Below are 20,377 nucleotides of genomic sequence, written 5' to 3' on the forward strand. Positions count from 1 at the left end.
TTTTAAAAGGCCGATTAATTGCTTTAGCCTGACTGAAATCAAACTTTTAATGTGCATGTTAACACACTTAATTAAGACTTTTTAAGACCTTTTTAATACCACTTTATATGAAATTTAAGACCAAACCTGCGATTACACACATTAGGGTTGTCAATAGATTACAATTTTTAATCGTAATTTTTAAACGCACACTTATTGTGAAATTAAGCATACACGATTTGTCTTGTTTAACACGTTCATTGTGTCATCATTTGCCATATTCAGCAAAGTAAACCATGAGATTGAAGGTTGATTCTCACAAAACTATGTTACATTTTACATTTTAAGACTTTTTAAGGACCCACGGCCACCCTGTGATCTTGTACGATGCCTCTTGTTTTTAACCATTACTTGCCATTTACAGGCTTACACCATCTTCCGAAACACATCATAGACACACACAAAAGCCCATAACACAGCACTCTCAAACCTCAGAGATGCCTCACCATTCTAATGCATGTTAAAAACACATGTCCGCTAAGCCCGAGGGAGGATGACAGCAGATCTTAGTGATGTAATGTAAAGGATTTCCTGTCTTCTTAGAGTTAATGAACATGCTAATTTTTCTAAGATTGAATCACACTAATATTAAGTTACCAACACAGTCACACTCATGAACAAATAATAATTACCCTAACATGGCTTACATTAACTACTCTGCATGCTCCACAGAGTTCTCATTCTCTCTCTCAGAAGTCAGACTGCTTTGGGGAATCACACCCACACTGTTACAAAACAACAACAGCAGTCCTGTACTAGACCCCAGAGGCCCGTGCCAGAGTCTCTCATAAACATGAACCCCTCTTTGAGGCTGGGGCCAAATAATTCCACCAAAACGAATGCAGAGATCTACTGCACCTCCAGCCTTCTCATTACGATGCAATTTAGACACTCAATACCACAATCATTATACCATGGGTGGAAAGAGACTGATTTAAACTAGAGGAAAGGAAGCATTACAAAGACGCTGTAAAGCTGAGTCAAGTGCATCAGTTCTATTAAAAGCATTTCTCTGCATTTTACAAGCATGAGTGATCAGTGTTGGAGCATTAACCGATGCATACTATTTTTACACATCTGTTTAAGGACTAACGAGTTCCTAAACACTCATCATGCAAATGCAAAATCACCTCTTGCATCAGGAGACTGGAGTTTTGATCTTATAGAGGCAATCCATTTTCCCTCCATGCAGGCAGGTTGGTGCTTTTAATGTGGGATTGCTCAGCATAGTTACTGTCATTCTGCACTCTTTGTGTTCTTGGCAGGGCTGTGCTTTTCCCCTCAGGACAGAGCTGGAGTCCTTGCTGTTCTCCGCCCATTTACAGTACACTTTGCTATGGCTTCTATACACAGGATCTGTAATTTAAAATGAAAACACTTAAGAATAGCTTACGGCTCACCCAGGCCCCTCTGTAGTGTCACATGAAAACAATTGCCATTTTTTTTGGGGGGGTTCCCCAGCAGAATTTTCTATTAGCTCTTTTTTGTTGTTGTTTTAATTATTACAGTTTCTGGAACATAACGTCAAAGCATAAAAGAAATGGCAGCTATTAAAAGAGCCAAATGTAAAAGTTTATGTGGATCAGAGCTGCTGTGATGATATTAATAGGCAGAAGAGAAGAAAGAAAAGGAGAAAGATAGAATCCTGCTGTCGGGTCTGTGTTCAATGCCAAACAGTAAAAAAAACAAAAAAAATTAAAAGCTACACAGGCAAAATACACCCCTAAAAAATGACCGTGATTTTAACGGTAAAAGACTGTAAAAATGCTACGGTGATAAACAGTTAATTAGTTTATAGAAAGTTTCCGTACTATATACGGTGAATAACTGTAATAGATCTAACTGTGCATTTAATGCAATTTTAATGCACCGTTACATTTACAGTTTTTGGAAGTGAAAAATAACGTCATTGTATAATTTACAGTGAAAAAACGTAAATTGACATTCCCACAATTCCCTGCGTGACACGTCACATTTGATGTATTTTCGTTGAAATAACTCTGTTTCTTCTTAGTTTTTTTCTAATCAGTTATGTATATTAGGGTGTTATGTTACATCTAATATTGTTAAATTAATGTTTATTGCATTTTTAAAATTTCATGTGTGTTACCATGATGGTGTGTGAATGACACTGTGTGCACCTTCTATATATTAGTATTGTTCTTCTCAGCTTGTGGAAAAGCTGCTTGTGATGAACTTTGAGTCATCATGTGACTCAACACTGTGTTTAGTGGTTGTCAGTGCATTACAAAGGTACAAAACATAAAAATTCTTCATAAGGTTGTTAAATTAACATTATATCAGTTAATGGAATACGTTTTTTTACCGTAAATTTAATGGATTTCTTTTTTTATGTTGCTTCCGTATTTTTTACGGTAAAGTTCTGGCAACCACGGCTGCTGTTTTTTTTTTTAACGTAAATTTTACGGGGTATAGTTGAGACATATACTTTATCTCGTTGGTAATCAAAATATTCTTTTAGATTCACCTGTCCATGTTTTATTACAAGACTTTGAAATATTTCCGCAAGTGAAGAGGTCAAGGTTTGGCTTGGTAGTATGCTGGTAAATGCTGTCCCATTTGGGCCCAAAAATCTTTCTCCACCATTGAAGGATTTGAAATCAGCCCACAATTTAAAGCATGATGTAAATGTGTGGTCAGTAAGATTTTTTTTTTTGTTTGTTTGTTTGTTTTAAGAAATTAATATTCCCATTCAGCAAGGATGATTAAATTGATCAAAAGTTACAGTAAAGATACACTGCTACAAGAAAATTTCAAATAAATGGTGTTCTTTATTCACCAAAGAATCCTGAAAAAAGTCATGGTTTCCACAAAGACTTCTTGCAAACTATTAAACTGTAGTGCTCATATGAAAACGAATGTAATCAATCACACCTCACAATAAAACTTTTAATAAATATATCTACACATTGGATATATATATATATATATATATATATATATATCCCTCTGCTATATAGTCGTCATCAGAAGTGATGGGATTTAAATACATCTCGTCATCACACTCCACCCTGTTCAACATCTCTCTCCATGACCACAAGTTCAGATTAAGAAACACAGTACCACACATCTTCAGCTGAGACAGTGAGCACATATTTCTGTAATTATGGAAGATTACAAAGGTTTAAATTGGGGTTCAGGAACAAAGTTTAGCAACTCCCCAACGAATGAAAGAATAACACCTTTTTAAACACACGCAAAGACACACCTCCTGTGAGTGCTGAGGAATAACACCTCAAGGTTTCTTCACTCTAAACTCCCAGCGGAGGCATCAGAGTTCATCACCATGGTTACACACACAGAGTTGAGGGCGACAGAAAACACACTTCTCCGCAGCTTGGAGATAGATGACCCTCAAGGGTGCTGTTATGACGTTTTAACTACGGTCAGGCATCTGGCACTGATGTCAGATTGGTGGAGATAAGGACTGATCCAGTGCAAGGCAATACAGACACACACACACACACACACACACACACACACGCACACGGAGATGCTTCACACTCAGAGATGATTATTTGGTCATTGAAAGGGGATAGATTGCAGGATCTCTGGTGGATATAAACACACACGAAGAACTGTACCCATAATGTGATTGATTCATTTTTCCCCAAGAATATATTACTTACACTTACTCTGAAAGACTTCATTTAGCTGACAAATGACCAGAAACATGGAGCACATCTAACCTCATGATCTCTATCAACAATGTGTAACGGAATACAAATGTGAAATTATTTCAATGACAGATGTGGGAGAAAGTCAAATTGGCAGAATACAAACTGTTGCATCACAATTTTCTCATTCCCACATCACCCATACAAGGACACTTAATGTTTTCAGACAAAAATTGAAGATCCTTGTTGATGTTATGCCTTTGTTGCACAGTAAAAAAAAAAGGTTTGTTTGTTAAACTTTGTCAATATTCTGACCTCCATTCCAGTGTAGTCACAAAATCAGATGCAACCTAATATAGACCTACAGTATCTCACAGAAGTGAGTACACCCCTCACATTTTTGTGAATATTTTATTATATCTTTTTATGTGACAACACTGAAGAAATGACACTTTGCTACAATGTAAAGTAGTGAGTGTACAGCTTGTACAACAGTGTAAATTTGCTGTCCCCTCAAAATAACTCAACACACAGCCATTAATGTCTAAACCGCTGGCCACAAAAGTGAGCACACCCCTAAGTGAAAAAGTCCAAATTGGGCCCAAAGTGTCAGTATTTTGTGTGGCCAGCATTATGTTCCAGCACTGCCTTAATCCTCTTGGGCATGGAGTTCACCAGAGCTTCACAGGTTGCCACTGGAGTCCTCTTCCACTCCTCCATGACGACATCACGGAGCTGGTGGATGTTAGAGACCTTGCGCTCCTCCACCTTCCGTTTGAGAATGCCCCACAGATGCTCAATAGGGTTTAGGTCTGGAGACATTCTTTAGCAAGGCAGTGGTCGTCTTGGGGGTGTGTTTGGGGTCGTTATTATGTTGGAATACTGCCCTGCGGCCCAGTCTCCGAAGGGAGAGGATCATACTCTGCTTCAGTATGTCACAGTACATGTTGGCATTCATGGTTCCCTCAATGAACTGTAGCTCCCCAGCAGCCCCAGACCATGACACTCCCACCACCATGCTTGACTTTAGGCAAGACACACTTGTCTTTGTACTCCTCACCTGGTTGCCGCCACACACGCTTGACACCATCTGAACCAAATCTGAACCATCTGAACCAAAGTTTATCTTGGTCTCATCAGACCACAGGACATGGTTCCAGTAATCCAAGTCCTTAGTCTGCTTGTCTTCAGCAAACTGTTTGCAGGCTTTCTTGTGCATCATCTTTAGAAGAGGCTTCCTTCTGGGACGACAGCCATGCAGACCAATTTGATGCAGTGTGCGGCGTATGGTCTGAGCACTGACAGGCTGACCCCCCCCCCCACCCCTTCAACCTCTGCAGCAATGCTGGCAGCACTCATACGTCTATTTCCCAAACACGACCTCTGGATATGACGCTGAGCACGTGCACTCAACTTCTTTGGTCGACCATGGCGAGGCCTGTTCTGAGTGGATCCTGTCCTGTTAAACCGCTGTATGGTCTTGGCCACCTTGCTGCAGCTCAGTTTCAGGGTCTTGGCAATCTTCTTATAGCCTACGGCATCTTTATGTAGAGCAACAATTCTTTTTTTCAGATCCTCAGAGAGTTCTTTGCCATGAGGTGCCATGTTGACCTTCCAGTGACCAGTATGAGAGAGTGAGAGCGATAACACCAAATTGAACACACCTGCTCCCCATTCACACCTGAAACCTTGTAACACTAACGAGTCACATGACACCGGGGAGAGAAAATGGCTAATTGGGTCCAATTTGGACATTTTCACTTAGGGGTGTACTCACTTTTGTGGCCAGCAGTTTAGACATTAATGGCTGTGTGTTGAGTTATTTTGAGGGGACAGCAAATTTGCACTGTTATACAAGCTGTACACTCACTACTTTACATTGTAGCAAAGTGTCATTTCTTCAGTGTTGTCACATGAAAAGATATAATAAAATATTTACAAAAATGTGAGGGGTGTACTCACTTCTGTGAGATACTGTATGTAGCCCCGCCCCTTTTCAGCACTGCGCTTGTTGTGTTTTGTCTTACGGGTTGTATTTCCACAACATGAAGGTAAGATCTTACGGATTTATGAATGAACTGTCCGTTTTAAAATATTACCGGGCTACTTACATTTGTTATGACATCCGTTTCAAACATTACAATGCTCATGATAACCTTAGTTAACTCTACAATAAGTAAATCCACTTCACCAGCTAATTACTTTCCGACAGGATGGCATAGAAATATACAGCTAACGCAAAAACAGAAGTTCAAACAAAAAATTCTGAAGGCTGTGTGCTTGTTTCTCTGCCGCATAAGGTCTAATAAATCCACTGATATGATCAAACGTTACCACATACGTCTAAAGCAAAAATCACAGCTGTACTAACACATTTTATCACATTTGAACATTTATCCGTATTTGTATTTTATTTTTAATTGATCATTGGTATGATCAAGCTGGTAATTTCAGCAAAAAAGACGTTATTCAGTAGGATTAATGAGACCGTACCTCGTGATTCTTTTTGGGCCAAGAGACCCGGCTCATAAGAGTAATTTATTCGCGAATAAGTCGGTCTACATTCGTTACACTGTATATTTCTGATTCACTAAAAGAACCGACTCAAAGATTCATTTGTTCGTTCTATATTGGTTTGTTGTTCGTTTTCTCCTGCAGCCCATGAGCACAATTTAGTAGAAAACGTACTGTCTTACCATTCCTGTGTACACAGACTTTTATCCATATCACATTCAATTCGGAGTACAAGCTCACAACTCGAGTGACAGGTATATTATTATTTCTTTTGCCATAATATCGCACTTCAAACAGTGCAGGAACCACTGAATGATTAAGAATGCGAGAACTTTGTAGAATACACGGGTAGAATTCATCCCAGGATGCACCATATGCCAGTCAGAAATAATAAAATAATCTAAAAAAAAAAAAAAAAAAAAAAAAAAAACCTATTTTTATAGCATTCAAATCTAATTAATTAATCACATTCCCATTCGCTTTAATGCATGAATGCAAGAGGGCGTGTAGAAATCTGTTTGGTTATTAAATTAAAAAAAAAAAAAAAAAAACCTTGTGAAGGATGTTTGTGTTGCATTGCTCAGCTTTGGTTCACTGCAGAGTGATTGTGGTGTAACATATGTTTGATTGGGGGCTTTAATCATTAAATGAACTACTTCACCTTTTCAGCTTGCCAGTGTTTGTAAATTGTGCCAATGCATTTTGATTGGAATAACTAACCATGCAAGCACTTAGAACATGTGTCTGCAGGCTGAGGGTGATTTGTGTGCTGTATTGAAATTTGATTTGTTGATCTGCTAAAAACATAAATGTAATGTAAATGTAGTGGTGTTTCTTCAACTTTTGGCTCTGTAGACTCCTATTGGAAAATGAACTCTCTTAAAACACAATTTCAAACCCAGAGTTTATTTATCCACTAACAATGTCCAACAATGGACGTACAGTATATGCTGACCTTCTCATTTATCAATCACATTTAAAAAAAAAAAAAAAATGTTTTATTTAAGCCCTGGTCATTCCCACCACAGTCATTGTCATTTATCTCACTTATGCATACTGTGTAATATCAAATGATGGCAGTGCCAGAGTGGAAATTACATTTTAACATTTATGGAATAAAAATGGCCATGCTAAGGCTAATTTGACTGTTTTTGTTTGTTTGTTTGTTTTCTTTACACATCTCATCCCATATAATTTCAAGCATTCTTCTATTGTCACCTGTTGTAAACAAGTACAGTAACTTTTTATACAAATTTACTAGAAACAATAGTTCAGAAATGACTTTCTGAACAATTTAAATCTTTTTCACACCATAAATATTGAAATGGTTTATACTTTTGTTCAGATTAACATAAATTTAAACAATCATTTTAATATTTCATATTATTATGATGGATTTTTGTATTTTAAGATTTTAAGTCTGGCTCTGGGACTAGGGAAAAACATAAATCTTTAGATAAAAGTAATTTGAAAGGTAGCATAAGTAAAAGTAGCTAAATTATGAAAACATTGGAAAAAAAGTTGGTTTTAATGTAGATAGTACAAAGACTATTTGGAAAGACTAGGTTGCAAAACAACACCATCCTGGGTTGTGAAAACAGGAGTGAAATCTATTGGGACTTTTAATATGAGCTGTAAAGTAAACATGAGTATCAACGATCAAAATGAAAATAAGCTGTTTGGTGTTTTTTTTTCCCTAATTGGTGAATCTCCAGGCAGGCCCTACCGACTGCAAATATTTGGTTCCTGGCGTTTTGGTTCCAAAATCATGCAGCGCTGGAACGGCCGCCAAACAGTGTTATGAAGGGTCGTTGCTTTTCACCCAGGAAACGCTGATGGAAACACTTACCGCTTGGCTGATCGCGGCTCTAGTTTACAGTTTGTGACAAAAAGGGCCAAGAGGAAAAACAATTCTAAACACTTCATCACAGTGCCGTCCCAACAATAACTAGACCTCCTCTCACCGTGCCTCTCCCCAAGAGCATTCGACCCGGGTGTTCCTCGCTTATCCTGAAATGAATAAATGTGCCTTTTGGGAAACCAACGTTTCAGCGTACTTCTAATTTAGGGAGCGCACCGTAAATTACAGTCTCTACGAAGAGAAAAAGAGGGTGCAAAGCTTCAGCCTTATCTTTCAGGCATTTTGAAATACTATCAGAAGCAGGTCCAGAGTATTGTTCTCAGGGTAGGTGAATCCCGCAGAGGGACGCGGCTCCACGCCTGCAGAGCCAGCGCAGTGCACAGATTGTTCAAGATCCCTGAATAAAAACAGATGTGTGTCTGCTCTGTGGCCTGACGGGCAATCCAAATAATTCTCCGTAATCTGTACGTCCAACATCCTTCACGCAGGGCCTTGACATCTGGCTTGGCAGCTGAGCCACAGACTCCATTCAAATGCACGGACACATTGCTTTCCAACGCAGATTAGCTTTACGTCTAAAGCATAAACTTTTATTCGTCTATTTGTCTTGTGGGGATATCCCTAAAGTGTCATTACTTTAGTTGTAAAGTTTCTGCCTGACAAGTTCTTCTTTTCCAGTGAGAAACGAGGAAAATTGTTCTTGAATGGGACTTATCAAAATGAGGCTTCTAGGGCATTTGGGCACAAACTCAAGCAACTTGTTTACCCGCCTGCCATCCGCTTGGCCCAGCCTGACAGAGGGCAGCAAGGGAAGGAAAGTACATAGCACAGGTTTCCCAGGTCCCCAGGGGGATAATTATCCAACAGCGGTGGTATTACCAGTATGATTGGTTAGAGATTTGTGCAGAAACAGCCACCACAGAGGGGGGCGGGTGGAGCGGGTCAGTCAAAAGACAAATGTCTTCGATTAACTCTTGCTAAGCACAGACAGAATGAGGTCACAAGTGCATCATGAAGTCCCTTGCTCAAGTGGGAATTCTCATCTGACTGCTGGCGATCACTCTTCAGCTAGACCTTTGTTTCACACTCTTCAACTTTAGTTAAGGAAGGTCCTCCAGAATTTGAGTTCAATCCAAAGGTAAACCTAAAATAAACCTTCCTGGCAGCCCATACCAGTGTTTTGTCTTAGAGCAGATACAAGCAAGCATTATAATTACTTCCTTATTTGGAATGGCACAGAGATTCAGTGCTTTTCCCAAATGCATACATTTTTGTGGACATCCAATAGCATGCTTTAGGATAAATGGTACAATGAGTATGTTAGAAGCCACATTATCACAGAATAATGTCAGCTGTGTAGACACTTTTTACATGTGAATATGCATACTTCCCTACTATATAATAGACTATGTGAATAGATTAGTATGTCCTTAGTTTTAGTATTCATAAAATAGTAGGCAAAAAGTACCCAGATGACCTGATTTCTGAAGTGCACATTCATTGGACACTTTACTATCCCGTGAGGCCACTGGAGAGGATTTGTGAATGACAAAATGATGAATGTAGTACACACACGCATACTATATAGAACATACTTTTTAATGATCACAAAGTAAGTACTTACTCCTAGTACCTACTCAGAGAGTATGCGATTTTGGATTATTGAGTAAATTCAATTATTCACTGAAATGATTCCTTCAAAAGTGCTGATACGTTCTAGAACGAAACACTATGTGTTTCTGCTGTGGCGTTGCCTGGAACTATTTTTGTTGGCGAAGCAAAAAAAGGATGGCAATATAGTGTTTAAAAGTTAAATATTAACTTGTATAATGAACTGTTGTATAAAAGAAATGCCACATTCGCAATCCTGCTGTGTTTTGCTTGTGTGATAATGCTTAAATATCATGTTACATCTTGAAATGTTAATGTTTTAAACCTTATTAAGCCCTAATGTTCAAAGCTTCCAAGAACCTCTCATTTTTCTTCTTTTAAGGCTTGTAGAAATTTTATGAATAACTTCTGGTTTAATCCCTGCCCACATCCAATTCTATCCAAACACAGATACAGACTGCAACAGATACAGATTCACAAAGAGATAACAACTTGGCTGCACAGCCATTGTATTTATTTAACAGAGCCTGTATACTGACATAATCAGGGGTTTTCTCGCCGCAAGGCAGCGCTGTCCTCTGTTGGCCAGAGTGAGTCATCAAGGAGAGGTCAGCGGTGTCGGTTTGGAAAGGACAGGCCGAGCATGGGGAGCTCATGTTAGAGGTCCGTTCCACCCTTGGCAGGCCGCAGTGCGCCACCACAGAGCTGGCTACAACTCCAGCTCATTTCCTCATAACTGAGCTACATTAATACACATTTCAGCACCTTCCCTCTGCCTGTCAGGCCTGATGAATTACTAAAGCTAGCTTATCAGATAACATGAAAAATGAAAAACAGTCACATTAGCGGTGTTTTCTTTGAGATTTACTATTTTTCTCAGACCCTGAAATGCCATAATGAGCCATTATGAAAGTTTTCCCCTCAGGAGGAAAGCAATACCTTATTGGGGATAAAACTTAGTGACCTAACAGGTTTCTAACCATGCTATGTATCTACAGCAGATATAATATCCATAAGAAACACTGTCATTGTACTAAAATTGCAATACTTTTAGGTTGTTTTTGTGATAAAATTTGACATGTGTTCCCTAAACTTTCATGATGACCCCTTTTGTGTTCTGCATGAGCTACAGTAAAACACACACCTTGAGTTGACCCCAGTGTAGCATTTTTAGGGCAACGCTTGGCTGCTGTACAAATCAGGTGGATGGTTAACCGTCGGGCTGACTGATTGGATGAGACAGGTGGCATCTGCTACAAATTTTCCCAGCTTGAAAACGCTCATGCAAAGGTAGCCTGGAAGCACAGACTCCGACAGAATGGGCTGTGTGTTTTGAACGCGATCCAAGGAAACAGAAACTTTGCGTTCTGGCTTTGGGGTTACAACTGTACTTGGTATGATTTGCCCCCACAGCTGAGCACAAGTCAAAGTATGTATAAAACATCTTCCATAACCTGATCATTAGGGAGCCAAGTCACATTCTGGCTCATATACAGACTTGTGCTGTGCATTTCTCAAATTGCACTACAAATTGCATCTAAAATGAGGTTAGAATGCACTAAAGACTATTTGTCTGAAACAAAACTATGTTAATATCCAGAATTGTGCTGAAATCAGACAATTACACAATTATTGAAACAATGTTTTTGAGTGTCTGCAGGTGTCTCACTTTAACATGCTGCACCTGATCTAACCAGACCCTTACAGTCTGCCAGAACGGACCTGATTTAGCATTCACGGACACAGAGCTCAAACTCAAGTTAAACACCAGAGAGTTTCCATGGAATTGCAGGAGTCTAACGACTCTCTGTGAGAAACCCAGGTGGCTGTTCTCTGCGTCCACACGGTGCCTACTGTATGTTGAGGGAGCGGTGACACAGAACAGAGGCCACAGGAAACACTAGGACATGGCTGAGGGATACTGTTAACTGCATGTGTATCCAAACTGACTGACACAGATCGTAATTTTTTGTGCGCAATCCAAAAATGTTTGTTTTACAATGCAAATTCTTGCTTTTTTTTTTTTTTTGGCTGCATTCATAATTGTTCCATTTAGAATCTTTTGCAACCTGTTTTCTTGCTAAATACATTTTTAAATACACAATCTAGTAAAGGTGCAATAGGTTATTCTCTTATTCGTCCGTGACGTCACCCGTAGATTTCTGAAGAGCATTTTTGAAGCAAAATGAGGCCGCTGCCATCTTAGCAGCGCGTCACCGCACGTCACTCCCGGATAACTGAAAATGGGAAAAGAGGCGGGACGTGGTTGAAACTGAGGTGCCTGGTTGCTGAAACCACGCCCGCCTAGCGCAACGTGATCATGTTAGCAGGCAAAGGAGCTATCTATCTATCTATCTTAGACACTATCTAAAATATTAATATTCTAATGATATAACTTGTTATCTTTATTAGTTAATAAAGTTATATCATTAGAGAGTTCTAAAGGTTTACTGTCAATCTACGGTGTCTTGTTTATGATATAGATGCTCCAGCACCAGTAATTGTAATTTGTGTCGGGTGTGCACATGACAACACGAAAAATCAAATGGGACTTCATATGAAATAGCGATTGCGAGATGAATCCAATCCGTGGCACTTGGGTAAAATGCCCATGAGTGTCCATTGAAAAACAAAAAACAGTACTTTTTGTCCACAAAAGCGTTAAATCCATGAAATATTGATATATTATCCATTGTTTGCATCACATTTCTTCTGAATGATCTGCTCTCCATCATCGTTCTTCAAGAAATTATGCAATCTGAGCAGTGTTTATGTTGTAAAACTGTATATGAGTGTATATATCTAACAAACAAATGAGCCCGCGTCCAAAGTATATGCAGCAGCAGTTTTAGTTATAATATCCAAGCAGTGCTGTCGGAGTTTTATATCCTCCTGCCATTGTCATTGTAGTAAATCTCACGAACAAAACTTTTAGCCAATGCCACGATCCAACAACGTGTGTTCTGTTTATCTTCCTCATGCATGCACATCTACACAGATGCACATCTGTCTCGACCATTAACGCAGCAAGCCATATTATTTTATAATTGCATAAAATAATCCCGAAAAAAGAACAAACAGGGAAGAGATGCTTTCTAACGCGTGCGTATCTGCGTAAGCACTCTGTGAAGAGAGTCACTCATGTCTATTTACAACATGTTTTTGAAGCGTTGATTATTGTAGCTAATCACAAACACATCTGATGAGTGCCTCAACACAATTGCCAATCAGAGGTGTTTACAAATCTGCTCAACAGCGCTCAAAGTGTCACATTTTTTTAAATTTCAGTACCGACTTGGTATAACGGTCGGTACTTTTGACAACACTACTCTGGTCGGCTCGCTTCTGGTCTGTGCGTGTTCATGTGTTTTAGAGGAGGCATAGCTTTGGACGGCGATTTGCAGGGAGGGTGGGATTGTTTACAATGCTAGCAGGCTAAAATTAGCCTTTCCCCGATCACCTACTGCACCTTTAGATTGCTACACAATCAATACAGTCAATAATCACCTTCTTTTGGTATCTTCAGTCAACAAATCCGCAATAAACACTGCAGGTGTAACAAAGAAGGTGACCGACATCAGCCCACTCACAAATAATTTTATGTTTCAAATTCACTTAAATTTCTTTTCAATACAGATGTGACCGAAACTGGTTCATAATGCATAACTGCATAGTCTTAACAGCTGGACTGTTGAGAACCCTTCACTTCATGCAGGGGAAGGTCTCACTGTATAACAGCATTTTTTTTTGTGCATTCGCCCCCCTTGAAATTGACTGCACACTATTCTCCTCTGTAAATACGCTTCCTGGACTCTGGCTAATTTCATAATTGGTGGAAATGATGCATGTCACAAGATGCAATTTTTTGCCTCTTCCATAAAGCTTTTAACATAAACATGAATTGTTGATGAACAGCCCTACTTTTTTTTAATGAGTTCATGTGATCTGTGGTAGCCATATTTATTTTAGACAGGAAAAAATGGTCTCAGCTGCACCCAGTTAAGTGAATCAGTGCTTTTCCCAAATGCATACATTTTTATGGACATCCAATAGCATGCTTTAGGATAAACAGTACAGTGAGTATGTTAGGAGCCTGGAGATGTCATTAAAAATCACAGAATAATGTCAGATGTGTAGACATTTTATAAAATAATGTGGATGATGAAAAAAATAAATAAAGTAAAATATTTTTACTGCTTAATTTACTGAAAAATATGGAAATGTAAATGTAAGATCTGTTTGCAATTTTTTTCTAAAAAAAGTGCTCTGCTGATCGTTGTGTGAATTTAGCAGAGTCAGAAAAGAGCTTTTGAGAGTCACAAAAATACAGTTAAAAGGACCTACTGTGTTCAATCAACTACATTCAAAATCCCCTTTAGTCTCCCCTAAGAAAATCCCTCGCTTGCTTAAAAAATCATTCACAAACTGGCTGAGGTTTAAAGAGATCCTTTACTGAAATATTACAATTCTGTCATCATTTAATCAACCATGTCATTCTAAACCAATATGACTTTCTTCTTTTGAACACAGAAGAGAAAATATTATATATTTTTTATTGTATTGTAAATTGAGAAAATGATGACAGAATGGTCATTTTAGGGTGAATTACTCCTTTAAGGCCTGATTGGAGGGCGGTGCTGTGTTTGCACATGGTGTGGATTCACCTATACGCTCAATTACCTGGTCTTGTGTCCTCCTTCCCTCTTATTCTTAAATCAGCCAGCCAAATCTGCAATCAATTTCAGTCCGCTGTGATTGGCGTGCGGGTGAAGTAGCTGGAATTAGGCCCCAGTTTAAATGATTAATGTTTTTCTAAGGCCCTGTGTGTATATGTGCGCATGTATTTTTGTGGATGCATGTGTAGAGCAGCCAGGCAGAGTGGGAGGCATCTGCTCTGATATTGGGAATGTCCGCATTACACAAAGACGCCCAGAGAGTCTTACTGAACTCTAATAAAGTCTCAGGAGAGACTCATTATTACCTGCACTCACCCCGAACTGCCCTCCACTATGAGAGAGCCAGCTTCACAAAAACAATTGACCATACACACACACACATGAGCATGCCAACACAAATACACACACGGACAAACATGTTAAATTTACTTCTCACGAGTGGGATGTACGTCATTATACGCTTGAAGCATATTTATTGATTTACAGTGGCTTTAACAACCATGTATAATTGTGATGTAAGGGATGTAGTTCCTCGCTACGTGTTTGTCTGAATATGATAAACCTGCCAGTGGTCTATAAAGAATATTTGCTATTTGTACTAAACGGTACACAAACGTAAACTTAAAAATTAGCATTGTGTTTCAAACAAGGGCAAAATCAATCCTTATTAGCAATCAAAAACATCAGATGTAACCGAATATGCATGATACCTTACCTGATGGCAGTATTCCTGAAAGTCACAGGGAAAGCCTGCAGTAAGTTTGTGACATTTTGCTTCCATGTGTAAACATTAATCCCATCAGCTCCTGCCCACAGGTGCAGCTGGACAGTTTCCTGGCGGGTGGAAGAATAAGGTAATGTCTCTATGGAGAATGTTAAGATGACAGCACTGAGCTGTAAAACATTTACGCTTGATTAGCTTGCAGATCTGGAAACCTGATACAACAGTTTCTCTGGAGCTGTTTGTATACAAAAACATTTATGTTCATCAGATTTCCCAATTGTATCATTATTCAAATGAAGTCACAGTCCCTTTTTATGCTCACACATTATCAGCCTGAGGGCATTTCTGTAAAGGTGTGAAGGGTCAGGACTGTGTTGCCCGCAAACATTATTTTACTTTTACGCATTTTTTGTTGTTATCTTGAAATGCATACATACACTTATTTATTTATTTAATTAATTAATTAATTAATTTTTTTGCATTTACAATAGCAAATAATATAAAGATTAACAACATCCAATCTGATTAGCTTCTCTAAAAACAATGGGTCAGAAGGTCAGAAACACTGAATAATGCACAGGATATCGCACACAGTACATACAGTATATTATACACCATATATTTAAAGGGTTAGTTCACCCAAAAATGAAAATTCTGTCATTAATTACTCGCCCTCATGTCATTCCACACCCTTAAGACCTTTGCTCATCTTCAGAACACAAAGTAAGATATTTTTAAAGAAATCCGAGAGCTCTCTGACTCCTCCACAGACAGCAATTTAATTACCACTGTCAAGGCCAGGAAAGGTACTAAAGACATCGTTAAAACAGTCCAGGTCACTACAGTGGTTCAACCGTAATTTTATGAAGCAACAAGAATACTTTTTGTGCGCAAAAACAAAACAAAAATAACGACTTTATTCAACAATCTCTTCTCTTCCCTGTCAGTCCCCTTCGCAGTTGACACAGTAAACACAGTGCAGTGCTTCCGTGTTCTACGTCTGAAAGCCGGCTCAGTATTGGCCAAAGCTGCACATGTGAGCAGCACAACACGTATAAGCTGGCAATAATGAGCTGGCATTCTTACTATTTTAACGATGTCTTTAGTACCTTTCTGGGCCTTGACAGTGGTAATTAAATTGCTGTCTATGGAGGAGTCCGAGAGCTCTCAGATTTCATCAAAAATTTCTTACTTTGTGTTCCACAAATGAATGAAGGTCTTACGGGTTTGGAATGACATGAGGGTGAGTAATCAATGGCAGAATTTTCATTTTTGGGAGAACTAAGCTTTTAATTAACAGGTAGCTAACAGATAAGGAATTACAATCTAAATTTAAACACAAGGAAGCTGCAATAAAATAAGATAAGCAGAACAGCCAGGGAAACTAGGGCAATACAAAAAAGTGGGCAAACAAAAACATCAGCCAACAGGGCTGGGAAAAAAAAAAAAAGGCAGAAAATCCACAGACTAGGCAGACCGGTAACAGGGACATGAGCATCAATACAAAACAAATTAGCACAGGACAGACAACAAAGGTAGAATAAAAAGGAAAGAAATTAGGAGGGTAACAAGGGAGAGCAGGTGGGGCAAATAAACCAATAATCAGGTAACAAAAGGGAGGGGCCAAGAATAGAGACTAACAGAAGGGCACATGGCACACAGAAACAAACAAAAGCCATGCGCAAAAGACATGACAGAAGCCATGTACTTACACAATCACTCAAGACAAGACAGAAGAGCACATGGCAAATAAACATGACAAAAACCGTGTGCTCACACAAACACCCAAAACAAAAGACATAAGAGCGGCCCAGAGAACAACCCCAAAGCTGTACGCTCATACAAGGACAAGAAAAACAACATGAGTGTCAGGATCCTGTCACCAAACTAAAAATGAGACCAACCAAGGTGACAGGACACTGACAAATAACTAATTTTTAACTTGAAAAACAAGACAGTCAAGACAGTCCCTGAATGTTGGCTTAAAAATTTCAATTTCAAAGTTTAAAAAACTGAGAGAAAGATAAACCAAATTTGTTAAACCAAATTTAAACATAATATTATATAAATATAGGTTACACTTTATTTCGATAGTCTACTTCAGACATTCTACTAACTATTCGCAACTATGTCAACTAACTCTCTGGGTATTAATAGACTGTTAGGTTTGGGTTAGGATTCTGGTTAGTATAATGAGTACTTGCAGTTACTTATAGTCAGTAGAAAGTCTGTTAGGGCCATCAAAATAAAGCATTAGCAGATATTAAGCAGACAGTCTACTAATACTGTAATGACTGGTAGTTGCAAAGTTATATTTATATATAGTATATAGTTATAGTATAGTTATAAATAGATAGTATATGTCTAAAGAGGACTATCAAAATAAAGTGTTACCTAAATATAATATAATAAATTAAATATTAAATACACTGATTAAAATATATAATATATATTTACGATTAAATAATAAATGTAAATTATAATTAATTTTTAAATTATAAAATAAAAATTAAATAATGACATTTTTGTAGACCAGGGTGGAATTTAAACTTAATCTCCCAGAATGTATTTCTTTGAATTGCAATTTAGTAAATTCTTTATTATAATTCTTTAAAAGCTTATTTGTATTGCGCTTTTCATAATACATGTACTGTGTCAACAGCAGCTTCACAGAAAATGCATGTTTCAAAGTTACAATCAGGAAGTATTCTGATAATGGTCAGAGTGTCAAAGTAATGGCAGCTTTTTCTGTTATTCCAGTTTAACTTCCTGTGTGGTTTTGCCAGTTCGATTCAAATTTCATCTCATCAATTGAAAGGGAATTAATTCTTCTGTTTTGAAATTTGCCCAACCCTGCTGTATATAGAAACATTGACAATAAAATGACTGAGCACTGTAATGTAAATCAACTACTGACTCCTCAGTGTGCAGGTTTACAGATGTCTGCAAAGGAATGTGCATTTTTTCCATGTATAATCAATGTTTTTCTTGCGATGAAAAAAGTGATCAGTGTTGACTCTTACTGTGTGAGACCAGAGTTGGCATGTTTTAATGGGGAAATGAGGTCACACTTAGGTCATATATGGGACAGAGATCTGGCTTCTCTCTGCCTCTCTTTCGGATACTTTCTGCATACAGAAGCCTATGACTTCAAAGTGGGCACTTTATAAGCCTAATAAAGTTTTATATGTATTTACAGACCAAAACCTATTTCTTTGAATCACCATAATACCAACGAACAAATCATCCAAAATAATTAGCACGCTATTCTGAGCCACGGGACATGCAGGACATTGTCCCCTGTGAGGTTCATTTATCATGCAAACATTTTGTTTCTCACATCTAACAGAGGCCTGACATCAATTATAGAGCGCTCCACAACATTGACTTTAAGAGCTCGTATCACTGCTCCTGACCGTATTTCATATCTCAAATCGCTGCCATGATATTTAATGAATAAGACTTGGAGTAGTCCAACAGTTAGGCCTATTTTATTAACGTCATTATTTGTAAACCTGAAATTCGTCCCAGTTTCTGATCTTGTTTTACTGTGCTGATTGTGTTTCAGCCCCTGCAGACATATGCCCGTTCCCTTAATCCAACCCACAAATAAAACCAGAATCACAAACACACACAAGGTTATAAATACATTTCAGAATGTTTGGGTAATTTACAGAGTTTGTTTAATGCAATATTTGATCTCCACATCTATATTTCGAAAGGCAGTCTTGCATTAAAAATGGCAAATACTTACTGTACACAAGCTGCATCATGATTTACAGGGTCTTTATGCAATGTTCATTGTACTTTATACAGTGACGACAAATATTTCATAGATATTTAAAGCTGCAGTCTGTAACTTTTTTTTGGTTAAAAATGATCCAAAGCCAATTTTTGAGCAAGTACATAACCAGCCAATGTTCAAAACTATCTCCTTACCTTCACAACGGTAAGCTTGTAATAATGTTTTCAAATTCAACTGGTACTGGTGGGTTTCCACGGGAAATTGGAGCATGCAGCCATTTGTCTTTGCGTCATTACATCACATCTGTATACATAAAGAAGGAGTCCCAGCTAGTAGGCTATATGGCATGTGGAGGATGCTGCAGGTAGCAGATCATTTATAGCGTTTTCTTACAGCAGCTGCAATAATTAAACTTATCATTTTGATGGCGGATTGTAATCCAGAAAGGTCCAAATGACAATCATCAGTGACAACTGAAGATTCACCCATAGACAAAAGCAAAAGACTTTGGACTGTGGAGTGGCTACAGAAATTGAAATCTACAGGTAACGCTAATACACACTAAATACACAGTCACGCAATGCTGATGTTGTTAACATTAACAATTTGAGAACAGAGTATAACAATAATAATAATTTTCGCGATTTATTGTAATGCTTTTTTTTTCTCAGTTGGTCAGAACAAAAGTGGCAGACATGTTACTGTCTTGTTCAGATGACATTTTCCGGTGAAAAATTCTTATTTTGGTCATACTTCCAAGACGTAGAATCTGTGATTCCAAAGTACAGTATCCACACCAATGTGGTAAATGACAACAAACATTAAACTCATCCGCGCTGAGGAGTCGTGCCAAAGCACAACCCACATAAAGATGATAATTCTGCAAATAACTGCAATTGTAGGTTTCAAACAGAGATGGCGACAAAGAGGCGAAACTTACAGACTACAGCTTTAAATGGATATATGTAAATTAATCTAAATTGTTTTATGGGAACATTCCATAGACATGTATTTTAGTCAAATAAATGCATCCTTAGTGTGCATAAGAGAAAAAAATCTTAATGACCCCAAATTTTTGAACAGTAGTGATAAAACATAAACATAATCCATAAATGAATTAGCTTTTATTTGTATATAAATATTAGTGTTAACATTCTTCCCCCTCTATTTGTGCCAATGCAATACAATCCTACTGGAGACGGATGATGTTGATATTATGATAACTAGGCTGTTAATTATATGACCTCACCGGTTCATGAATTAGGGAGGGGTTTTTCAGACAAGGACCTCCATTTTTCTGTTATCATAGTCTTAGATTGCTCTGAAACAGGAGAGGATCTTATCGAGAATATATTACCAAACTGGGACGCAACCTCCCAGGTCAAAGGAGATATGTTTGTAGCCCAGGAGTGCATGTGTGCGTGCGCATTTGCACGTGTTTTGATTTGGGTCTGCTGGTCATTTTAATGCATCTGGATGTAATCTTGCCCTTTGCTATAGGTTTACTCTTCACAGGTTAGAGTGAAACCGGTGTTTCACCTCATAAAACGTTATGGTGTTTCAAACAAC

General features: G+C 38.2%; 1 long non-coding RNA gene across 4 annotated transcripts in view; it reads right to left on the bottom strand.

Annotated features, from left to right (window-relative positions):
- Positions 1-15,174, bottom strand: part of LOC127524886 (uncharacterized) — a 45,039-nt gene extending 29,865 nt beyond the window's left edge. For 3 of the 4 annotated variants that reach the window (XR_007933194.1, XR_007933191.1, XR_007933192.1), the window contains exons 1-2: positions 15,055-15,174; positions 1,170-1,395 (exon numbers count right to left, since the gene is read on the bottom strand). This is a non-coding gene — a long non-coding RNA (uncharacterized LOC127524886). The remainder of the gene's footprint in view (positions 1-1,169; positions 1,396-15,054) is intronic. The other variant, XR_007933193.1, reaches the window with a different exon arrangement.
- Positions 15,175-20,377: the final 5,203 nt, after the last annotated feature.

Source organism: Ctenopharyngodon idella, chromosome 13 (genome assembly GCF_019924925.1).
Source record: "Ctenopharyngodon idella isolate HZGC_01 chromosome 13, HZGC01, whole genome shotgun sequence".
NCBI lineage: Eukaryota > Metazoa > Chordata > Actinopteri > Cypriniformes > Xenocyprididae > Ctenopharyngodon > Ctenopharyngodon idella.